Source organism: Heterocephalus glaber, unplaced genomic scaffold, assembly GCF_053883595.1.
Source record: "Heterocephalus glaber isolate CG9 unplaced genomic scaffold, H.glaber_assembly_v1.0 deba00001688, whole genome shotgun sequence".
In the NCBI taxonomy this organism is placed as follows: Eukaryota; Metazoa; Chordata; class Mammalia; order Rodentia; family Bathyergidae; genus Heterocephalus; species Heterocephalus glaber.
Window position 1 is genome coordinate 2,039,227 of NW_028258413.1, and position 12,266 is coordinate 2,051,492.

Consider the following 12,266-nt stretch of genomic DNA (forward strand, 5'->3'; position numbering starts at 1 on the left):
GTCCTCTTCTAAAAGCTACGAAAAAGACAATTTTATTTCAAAACAAGAGATGGTAAGGTTATAAAACTAGAGAAAAATAAGGTATTATTACAGCACTTTGTAAAAATCCACACTTGAATGTCTCCTGCCTACGGCACTGTATACCTACACTGTCTGGAGGGAGGGAAAGAGGGAGGGAGAACAGAAACTCTGAGGGTCCTGACAAAGCAGCCAGTCCACTGCATGGACAAGGGCTTATTTCTTCTGCCAGCCACTGATTCACAAGTGCTTTCGCCATGTGCAGAAGTGCGGGTGAACAGGTTAGGGAGAGCAGGAAGTACGACTAGAGGTCAAGCACAGCCCCGGATCCCGGCCCAGCCCCATGTCCTCGGAGCAGTGGGCCCCACCACCACCTTGGTCTTCACAGCAGGCAGCGTCTTTCTTTAAGCTTTCCTTATTCTTGCTGCTTTTCTTGCCATTCTTATCCTTGTTTTCTGACATCTTCTTTGCCCTGATTTCTCTCGTTAGGTGGAAGAACGCCTTGTCCACTTTGGCCCTCGTCTTGGGTGATGTCTGCACGGACTGCACGCCCCACTCTTCTGCTTTGCTCCTGGCCTCCTCCACGGGTACCTGCCTCCGTTTCTCCAAGTCAGTCTTGTTTCCCACGGCCTGCAATGGAATTTTATCCTCTTCAGCCTTCACTCGGAGGATCTTTACCCTGAACTCAGCAGTCGCTGTAAAGGATTCGTGTTCCGTGATTGAAAACACAAGCAGAAATCCTTCCCCACTCCGGAAGTAGTTGTCTCAAATGGCGGCACAGTCTTCTTGTCCAGCTGCGTCCAGAATATCGATCTGGACTTCTTCGCCATCAAGAACCACTTTCTTTCTGTAACGGTCAGCTCTGACAGGTGCGTAGTCTTCTACAAACTCGTCACTCATGAACTGAAGCGCCAGGGCCGACTTGCTGACCCTCCACTGCCAACCATGGTCACTTCGTGCAGGGCCAAGCTGCTCTGGCCCTTGCTCTCATTGGCAGCCATCCTGCCTGTTTTCTGAGGTGGTGACACGCAGATAGAAGACCCAGTCAGAGCGCTGGGACCCGACCCGCACGGCCTCGCTGCCTCACCAGTCCGCACCTGGCCGCTGCTCTTAAACGAGCCCTGCCCCACCCCCCAGGACCCAAACATTTTTTTTTTTTAATGAAAAAAATCACAACAAATCTAGGGACCAGAAAGTACAGGTCCCTTTCTTTGAAATTTCCTTGTGCAGTGAAGAAGAAATACACAGGAAACTGTCCCAAATGATACCCTGGCCTCCCCTTTCCACCCCAAGCCCTACAATTCCCAACAACCAGCAGAACTCACTGGGAGTGTTCACATGAGGGCTCCTAAGGGCAACTCCAGCAGCCTTCGCTGAATGCTGCTCTCCTTGCACTGCAAGGGTCAAGCATATTCCATGTAATCTGTGGCTCTCTCATGCATTGAATCTGCTATCTGTTGGATTCCCTGCCCTGCCACTTCCACTCAGCCTCCATCCACCCACCCACCTACCATTCGGCATCTAGCACGAGTGTCGCCTCATCACCCAGGCCGGGCGACTCCCCTTCTCAGAACTTTAACTCCAACCACAGCTCTCCGCTAACTTGCAGGGTCCAAGGCAAGAGTGTGAATGGAAGCCCACTTGTAATACACTCAAATATTTGAAAGTTATAAATCAAGCAGAAGAACTGTTAAATGAGATGTACTTTCTCTGTCTGCCCTGAAAAACGCATCTTCTAGACAGCTGAGTTAAAGTTAAAACCCTCCTACTCTTTACAGTTCCAAGCCAGAACTACACTGGGAAAGCTGTCCTCTAGCTCCAGAAGACTGCTCTTCTGAGCCAACCCACTGCCACCAACTCCATCCCCCCCATAATGGCGCTACCTGTGAATGGCCAGCTCTGTCTGGACTCTGCTCACTGCCCTACTAACGACTTCCCTAGCTACACGGTGCGATCAGAATATATGGTAGATGTTGAAATTAAAATAAATTTTTTACAGGAAAAGACATGGTCATGAATCTTCCTCACAACCTCCCCCTTGCTCTGAACAAGCTTGCCCCATCTTTCCTGCCACTTTCTGAAGCAGTTCTGGAAGTGCTCTTTCTTTCATGAAATGTGACCGAAGCTACAGTGAACGCCACTGCTCAGCGCCATGCAGCAGACAGGCAGCTCGTAAAACGTCAATGCCCTCAACCACCTAAGTCACCAAACTTGGCATCATGCAGATTCCAGCTCCTCCCCAAAGTCAAAAGGACCAGGAAAAGTCAACGTTTTGAATTTCAAAGCAGCCAGAACAGCACAACTAAGGACACTCAGGAAAGGGGACTCCAGAACTTCTGCCGCAGATAAGATAACTGTGTTTGAAGTAAGTGGAAATATTTTGATGGGCATTCAAAGCAACATATCTAGTACTGTAATAAATTTTTAAAAATGTAAACATTGACCATGTTTCCAAACCATGCTTCTTACGCACATGCTAGTGGCATAGTCCAGGGAATGAGTCTGAAGAATCCCATCTTCTAGAAGGGCAAACTCCAGTTGATTATAATTTGCTCTCCAAATCCCCAGCCCAAGGGAGAGGCCACAGTCAAATAAGAGACCAGAGTGAGGTTTTCTTAAACTCCCAGCCTCTTGGCTAGGCCTGAGGGTGGTGCTGTTTATGTAAATGAGATGTGGGTCCCCCCTAGACTATGAGCTCCACTGCTTTGTTTCATTGTTGCCAGCAAAGCATAGATGTTTGAAGAAAGAATGAATGAGGAAGAAAAGAAAAACAGAGAATCACAAATCTGGTGGAGGAAAGACTAATGAATCATGATTCCTGGGATGTTTCTGCTCAAATACTATCCAACAGGCTTCCTCATTGGCCTCTCCATTCTGTTCTCAGAGACTTTCCTGCCCACAGGCACGGCTTCTTCAGTAAGTAGCCCGGGATGCTAATTTAAAACATAGTGATCTAGAATACCCAGGTGGTGCTTTTTCACAAGGTCACCTGCCATTCTGATATTCATGCCCAGAGATACAAAGACACAAACACAGTTGTGCCAAGGAGGAGAGCTGTCTTCAAAGTGAAGTGCTGTCATCTCTCAGTGAGGAAATACACCCACTTGGGAGCCGATTCTTCCCTCATTCAGTGCTGGGGGCGGGGGCTGATACAGACTTGGAAGGAGAAGAGGAGGCCAGAAACAAGATAAAGTCAGGAGTAAGTAAAGCTACTAAAAGGGATACACAGTTATCAACACTCTGGCTGCCACAACGTGACTCTCTGTTTACGGTAGATTAAAATTGGAAAATAACTTTCAAAAGGCTCTCAGCTCTGCTCACAGCTGGCCCTGTTTCTCTTCAGCTGAGCAAAGACAAATAGAAACCGTGCCAGGAGGTATTTTTGTCATTCACAGCTGCAATATACCATCACACTTCGGAACATTCAGGGAGCATTTTCAAAATATTGTATTGTATTGTTACGAAGGAATTTTGTTCCAAGAGAATTCATTAATCAAAGTAGCACCAAAAGAACTTTACTATCAATTTGGACTAAGTTTTTTCAACGTCTGTGTGCTTCCTTCATTACATTTACAAAAAGTGAATTTTAAACAACTGGGTGATGTAGCACAAAGGAAATGGACATTGAGATAATAATCTTAGCTTTAAATGCAATTTGGGGATCTTGGAAAAATTACTTGTCTTTGGTTTAATTTCTTCTCCTCTGAAATGTAGTTGATGGTACAGTTTCCTGCTTAACAGGCTGCTTTCGAGGTTTAAATTCGGTGGTCTGCGTGAGGAAGCCTCCCAGTGCTGTACTGCGGAGGTTAACTGAGCCCTGTACTCCATCTAGAACATAAAATATAATCGTTGTGTGCACAACGTGTCAGGGAACAAAGATGCACTAGAGTTGCCACTGCCACCATCGCTCTCGGGCCACAGTCAAGCAGAGGTTTACTTTCTCTGAACTGGAAAATGTTCTTCTTACGACTGTGCTCGTTTCATTGTGCTTCATCGCTCGCCAAGTCTGTCCTTGAGAGTCTATAAAATCCTGAGTTTCTCACATAAATCTGGGTACATTTACGAGGGGCTTGTGTGTCAGACTGCTTCAGTTAATTGACATAAACTGACATTTAATTGTATTTATTAAGAGCAATAAATAACTGCTTGCTTAAAATGAACTTTATGTGGATTATAACTTTGATTTGGGTTCTAATTTAATTTGAGTTCTTATTTTATTAATTTTAGCATTGTTTGCTAGCCTCCTATTGGATATTAAAATGAATCTTTTCTTTTGGACTTAGATTTTACATGAAAATATTGAATCCAGTAGTTTATTAGTTTAATAGTTAGATTGTGCCATTTTCTCTTAAAAATAATTGCACATCAACAGCCAAAAATGTTGGGCATGGAAAGCTTCATACAGCTTTATTCGCAAAAATGGATTGGAAGTCTGCCCATTGCCCTCACACATACAAACAACACCGTCAGTAACAACGGCTATCAGTGGCCTCAATGACTCTAGCACCCAAGCTCTTCACTCACTTTCAAAACCCTTTCTGTAGCCTTAGTAGCATTCATGGGCTGGTGCCTCATTTTCCTTGGGCTCTGGAGCCAGAACTGTCTTTTTGTTTCTTGTCATGTCATAAAATGCACGTAAACCTGGAACTCAGTAAGGAGAACAGGGCACTAGAAATCTAAAGGCGCACTTTGGGTTTTAGATGTACAACTATTTCCACATGGAGAACCATACCTGGCAGTAATTTAAAGGTAGTATATTAAAATTGCAATCATTTACATGTTTATAACTGTACTTTGAATTTTACAATATTTTTGTCATTAACACATCCAATTCAAACAACAAACAAAGCCACGAGGAGAACAGTGGAAGCCTCTACCTGTGCTTTCGAGAAGTACGGAGAACAACAGGCACTGCAGCATCTCTCCACACCAATGCGCCCCTTCACCTCACCTGCAGCAGGTCCTGTGCTCCAGTTCCTGAGACTTCCTGGTGGATGGATCTTCGCCTCCATTGGAAAAGGTTACTCGGTAGGCTTTTATCCCCAGGCTCACCAAGCTCCTCGCTGTTAGTTCTCAGAAGAGTTGTGTCACATTGTTGGAAACCAATAAAGTAAATGGTGCTGCGTACCTTCAGATTAGACAATGAGCTCTGCACAAATATGAAACATTAATTTTCGTCTCCTCAAAGGTATCCTCTGTGGAGCAAAAGAAAGAGGAAAAATGCTTTGTACTCTATTGAAAGATTAAAGATGCATTGCAGCTAAAAATGTCCCCGACCACCACTACCCCTCAGACAAAAATGGTCAAGAGCAAAAATACAGGTGGCCCCTTAAACACCTGTAACTCTATGTCTCTTAGGAACTACAATTTATACTTTTTCAATTAAAATATTTTTCTTCTTTTGTTGTTATAAATGTCCTCCAAAATGTCTAAGCGATGTCCAGTGTAGTATTTTGGGGAGGATATCAAGAACTCTTGCCAGCAGTTTCAGGAAACGGCTGGGTGAAGTTGTCTGACCCGTCAGTGGCCGTGCTGCCCGGGTAGAGCAGCACACTCCGGGTCCAGTGGCCCTGTCCCCCGTGTGACTCAGCTCTGCTACAGCACCTCTTCTGGCTCTTCATCCATAAAATGAGAAAGGTGGATTGCAAGGTATGCACACTCTTAACATTTAATCACTAGTTCTTTCTGGAAAGCAAAATAATAAATTTGTATCTGAGTTTTATGAACACTAATAGTTTGACCTCAGTTTGAAACCCTAACATCGAACACAGAGCCTCTGGCTTCAAGTTTTACCAAATTGGATAGTGTATTTAATACCAGCCATTCAACTCAAACTTATACATCAATCTAACACTTTTCTGGCAAAAATTAATATTCGAAAACAAAATATTCAAAAACAAAACTAATATTCAAGTAATAGAGTGATTAACTATTCCTATCTACGTTAGGGTGTGTGCTTGTGGGACAAGAATATAAAAGAATTTTTCTAGCACACAAAAAAAATTTAGAAAGATCAAGTCACATTTTAAGAATTCATATATATTGTATTTAATAAAATGTACATTATTAACATGAAATGCAAATGCATATAATACTGATTTTTAATATACTGAATATTTCAAAGTACTGCATTGAATTACAATTTATTTATAAAATTTAATTTAAATTCTCTTGTTTTTCTGATAGCACATGCAGTCAGATGCAGAAACTTTTAAATAGTAAATATGTCACAGTGAAGATATAAGAAAATTCTACACAGATCTTTATACCAAGGCAAAAATTACAAGAATCAAGGTAAGAATTTAGTATGTTCCCTCCCATTTAACATAAATTGTTGTGAAATACAGACATCAACAGAAAAACCAACTCAAAAAGAAGTGTATTATCCATTATAGACTGATAGTGTTATGATATTAAGTTATAGTTATAGAACATTAGCTTTATACTTTCATGTACTTGAACTTAATACTGTGTTAATTACATAGAAAACAAGTAGACTTCATATGTTGTATTTTGTTTAGAGTAGAGATATTTTTAAAGCTCTGAAATAAAACATCAAGGCTATTGCTTCTATTTTGTTCCCATCCTTTTATGTCTGGGGCTGCTTTTTGTCTTTTTGTTGGTTTTTCGTTTAGTATTATTGTTATTATTTCTTTTCTAACGACCAGTAATGTGAGCCTTACCAAAGCCTTTCATTTAAAGTTCTGAAAAACTCTGGATTCTTTCTTTATCAGCAAATAAAGATAAGAGTAGCATGCTAAAAATGCCAATTTTACTTCTGGGCTTGAAAGGTGATAATGTGCTTTCCAAAGCAAATTTTCTTTTCTAAATCCAAAGACTCGGTAATATCACCTTAATAATCTTTTCATCTTGAATGGCACGATTCTTTGAAAATATTAATTACTGAACCATTCACAATATCATTTTGAAATTATGTTATACCTCTTGTAGCACGTTAGCAAATTCAAAATGTTGTACAAAAAGAAATCAATATTATTAAAGGGCTATTGACCAAGAATGATTTTTCAGAATCACCAGTATTCTAAGCTGAAGTGCATGCAACAAGCTTGAACATTAATTAGGTACTGAGAACAGCAAGCTCCATTTGAGCAGAGAAACTTGTCATTAGTCATAGGTCCTATGAATGGAAAAATATTAAGACACTTGAATCATGATACTTAAAAATAAATGCAGCTATCTATAATAAGTCCTTTATTCTAATCAGTTTTTGGTATACTTAATTGGTGACTTCTTGTAACAAATAACTATGTAATGGAAAATATGATTTAAAATGAGTAGTATGCTTATTTTAAAACTCAGCCATTTCTTTTGAGGTAAGAGGGGTAACAAATCTTAAATCATAAGTGTTGCATTGTAAATAATATACAGTTTTCGACTTTTCATTTATGCTTCAGAATCCTAACCACGTTGTCTCACTTATTTGTAATCCATCAACCCAGGTGACAAATAGTCTTCTATATTTACCCACTCAGAATATACAAGAAGCATACTGTATTAGCAGCTGAAACTACAAACGCTCCTGTCAGTCACAGTCTGGCAGCACACCATATTTCTTGTCACCAAGAGGCTTAAAGCAAAGAATCTGTGCCTAATTCTTTTAAACCTTATAGGTCAAAAGGTTTTTAAATTATTTTTGACACCATTTCTTTGCTTTGTCAACAGGCCTGAGTACTTTTTAGCTTGTAAAGGATATAAAAAACAACTCATCCTAACATCACAAATGTATGGGTTTTCGGACATCACTTTTCACAGTAACAGACTCTTCAGGCAGAGGAGATGCTTGCTATGCCTCGGAAAGATGTTGATCTGGTTTTGAAAACTGTCCTAAAGGCTTGGCCTCGTAGTACCTAGAACTGGGCCCATGGGCCAGCAGGCCCTCAGATGTGCTCCAGGCTTTGGCGTGGCTGTGGCCCTGACTGGGTTAAGCTAAGCACAACTGCCAGGGACATTATCAACCCCCACGGTCTATGCTGAAGCACAAGGGAAACATTTTCCTAGTTTTTTCAGTTGGCTTCTCAAAGACCCAATCATATGAATCAGGACACTTGCTCATGAAAATTCAACCCTTCTCTCCACAGACGAGGGTTGGGTACACACTTTTCCCCCTGAGCTTTTGTTCCTCCCTTACTTGCTGGGTCTTCAGTTTACTTCAGTGCCCCTTCTGGTATTTTCTAAAGCCTGCTCCATCTTTGTTCTTGTCTCAAATATCCACTCCTCGCAGGTCTACGGACAACACTGGGTGGCACTTGCTTCTCTCTCTTTGATTTTCAAATACTGGAGCTGTTTTTCTTCTCCGTGGTCTTTTTCCATGGAGAAGTTCATGGAGAAATCTTACTCTGCTAGCCCAGCACTCCTATGAGGCAAACCTACCTTCTGCTTTCTTGGTTTAATCTTTTTAAATGTCAATAAGCCATCTTTAGGACCACAGCCCTTACACCTGGCACCTTCTCTCTCTCTCTCTCTCTCTCTCTCTCTCTCTCTCTCTCTCTCTCTCTCTCTCTGCAAGCTTAGGGACTCCATTCCCTTCTTTAAAACCTGCCCTGCAGGCAGTGACAAACTCCTCCTGGCCTGGCTCTCACTGAACGTGAAATGCTTTTCATGGCCTTTCATTCGCCACCCAGCAGAAACACACAGTACTATTGTGTGAGTTCTTAATTTTCTCAGTGTGTCCTTATATGGCAGGCGCACACCTTCCATGTGAGTCTGTGTAGATGTGCTTGGTGAGCAAACTCTAGAGCCCCAGACCTTGTACGTGACATATGATGTGCAATAGCTGCACAGCTCCCATGTTTATGATGGTGCTGGTGAGTGCGTGGAGCCACAAGGCTTCTCCAGATGCCGCACTGGCTCGAGGTACATTATTCTTCCTTTATCCGCTTAACAGGAGTCCTTGAGCACCATCTGCTCAATAAAGAGGAAGTGACTGAGAAAAGAGTGACTGTGATAGTCACGTATGTAAACATAAGAAAAGAAGCAAAAATATGTCTAAGTACACAATAAGCAAGGAAAATGTGCACAGTTACACAGATATACAATTACACAATAAAAATATAAAGATATAATCATACCATTAAGCAGCATCCCCACAAAGCAGGAAACATTTTATAGATGCTTCCACATTCTCTCTTAGTATAAACTCTCAACACTCAGAAAAACACTCACTATTGGAGAAATACTTGCTTTCCTAAGTGCAAGTGCAGTGACTGTTTTCATGCCATGTTTGATAAAAATCAAACTTACTAAATTCATTGCATAATGAGTCTAAAGGCTAATTTTTTTTAATGTAGAGGTGACTGTGGTCTATACTAAGCCATAGCTTAGGTCTGTAGTTATTGCAAATGTGTCATACAGCTAAGGATTTTGTGGGTTTTTTAATTTACCACATCATACCCAAATGGAATTCTGCAAGATACACTTTTTATAAATTTGGACTGCAATTGCTACTGTGAATGAATAATAGGTAATAAACATATTGTTCTGAAGTGTGTTTCAATTGGACTTAACTCCCAGTGTATTTGGTTTGTTTTTATATGAAAAGAATGTTACAATTACCAACATGTATACTGTGATGATGTCCCATGGGGTTATAAATCTCAGCTGAGTTTGCCAGTAAGCTATTTTTAATAATTGTGTTTCACAATTTTATTTCCAGAGCCTAAAATCTTAACTGATTTTTGTTTCCTAGGCATTTGTCTCTTTAATCACTTTCTTAGATCAAGAAAAAAAACACACTATGCTTGAAAAACAGCAAGTAAGTGCCCTTCCTAGATGCATGGTATAAAATCCATGATTTTCACATTTTCAAGTAACTTTTTTCATGAAAGACTCTTCTGTCACACTCTTTTAGAGCAGCCACTTTAACAGAAAGTCTGAAGATATATTATACTTGAAACATAAGGCCATTGTCACACAAAAATCTGATTTTTAAAAATTTATTGAATGAGATGACTTTATGTGTAATGCATAGACTAGTGTGTAGATGTACTAAAAAATGACTAAAAGTGTAAACTTTAGAGTGGATCTGTGAATGGCTATGGTGAGGCTTCCTGAGCTGAGAGATGTTACCTGCCTGTGGGGTTTAAAGCCAGATTTGGGTACAGTTTTAGTGGAAGCCTTTCCAGGCCCTCCTTGTGCTGAGTTGCACCCTTGAGAGACTAGTACACTGGTGAAGGTCTAGGGCACCATTTGTCCTTTCATATGGCCAGCATGAAATTATCATTTCCTACCGGGTCAAACCAGGAAAGCTCACTGGCGGTAAAGCTGGGCGGTGTCTAAGCCAGGGTGATTCGGCTCTCCTGCTCCCTTCCCCTCCCCTTTCAACTCCACTGCTTTCAAAAGAGGCAGCTTGTGCAGACCGAATTGGTTTTAGTGACACTTTATATATTAAATATGATTTCTTTTTTAGATCACTGTACAGCACTCATCTTCTATAATAGCACAAGTGAGATGATTGCCTCCATGAAAAAAATCCCCATTCTCTTGGGGATGAAGGAAGACAATAAATTCATATAACTGTGAAGTAATAGATTAACAGCTAAGGCACAATGACAATTTACTGGACAAAGTTAGCCAGTCATTTGTGTGAGCCACTCATGAGTCCGCTCTCCTGAAAAGCGATTTGCCTCTCCAGATGCAGCAACGGTGCGGTTCATTTTATTCTGTACATTTGTGTCATGAACTCTCATTTCAGAGTCTGAAGTTTGGCACTCTTCCTATAAAACACTCAGAGGAGAAAGTATTGTGCTGAGCTTCTTTAACAATTGTGTTTCCTCCGATTTTGCTTCCTTTCACTGTTGTCCAAGTTTGCCCATTTTAAGCCAAAGATGTGCATTTCTCTGGATAAGCAGAGATAGTGCCTGTTGCAGGGCCCTGCTCGCCTCCTTTCCTCAGACTCTGTGGCCCGCAGCGGGGCTGCACGGCAAGGTGACCCCCTTTCTGCACATCGCAGTGATGGTTGTTCAGCTTTTGGTCAAATGCCAAAGCATATAGTCAGCAACAAGAAAGCGCCGTTAATTGAAACAACATACTCCATCTCAACATTGCAAGAGGAAATAAATATTTAAATAAACATGGATTTGATAAAGACTCTCATGATTAAAATTATACAAAACAAAATAAAATCCTAAGTATAGTGAGTACCCTCCCCAAAACATCTTGTCTTTACAGGGTTGAGAAAGTATTTAAATCACAGAATATTTAATGGCAGAAAAGAAAATAGATCTTAAATAAGAGACAAAAATAAAAGAAAAAACTCATAATTTCTGTCTTAAAATAGGGTTCACGGCCATGTTTTAAAAGATTTCTTGTACAATTTAAAATATAAGTTTATTTTTAATTTTAATTACATTATGTTTTAATTAATTATCAGATCACATGTTTGTAAATTCCAATATTAGTTTATTCCATACATATTTATTGAGCACCCACTGGATTCAAGGCACTGTTTTAGCTGATTAAACAGATGGATAGCACAGGCATTTACTCTTACTTTAATAGGACTAATAAATAGTTCAGAGAAGTGCATTGAAGAAAACAAACAAATGGATCAGGAAGATAATTACCAAACATATTTGAAGAAAGCAAACTGAGCAGGTAACATTGTTAAAAACCTACTTTAGTTAGCAAGACCAAGGAAGCCTCTTCAAAGAGGGGACGTCGAAGTGGAGACCAGAGGGCTGAGGAAGGTATGGCCATACAGGGGCAGAGGAAAGAGATACAGTCCCCAAGGGCATGAGGAAGAAGAGCCTGGAATGGCCTGGGATGGAAAGAACAGTACTGCGGCGGGCCTGACGTGGGCCTCAGCGTGGGCCTGACGTGGGCCTGACGTGAGCCTGATGCAGGCCTGAGCATAGGCCTGAGCATGGGCCTGAGTGTGGGAAGTAGACGTGGGCTAGACAAGGGGAAGCAGCTGGGTCAGGGACTCTGGGAAAAGCCCGCCAGGGTGGTAGCCACAGAGGAGAATGGGTGCTTGGTTGGTTGGTTTTGCAATACCAGGGATTGAACTCAGGGCCTTCACACTGAGTTACATCCCGGCCCTTTATATTTTTTTTCATTTTTAAAATTTTTGAGGCAATGTTTCACTCAGTTGTCCAGGTCGAGGTTGAAGTTGTGGCCCTTCTGCCTCAGCATCCCAGAGTACTAGGGTTACGGATGTGAGCCAGCATGCACAGCTGAAAATAAGTCGTCTTTAAGATTTATTTTGGAGACAAAATCAACAACACAGGACT

General features: G+C 41.1%; 1 pseudogene; it reads right to left on the minus strand.

Annotated features, from left to right (window-relative positions):
* Positions 1–288: 288 nt before the first annotated feature.
* Positions 289–1,575, minus strand: LOC101709608 (ras-related protein Ral-B pseudogene; annotated as a pseudogene).
* Between the last annotated feature and the right edge of the window lie 10,691 nt (positions 1,576–12,266).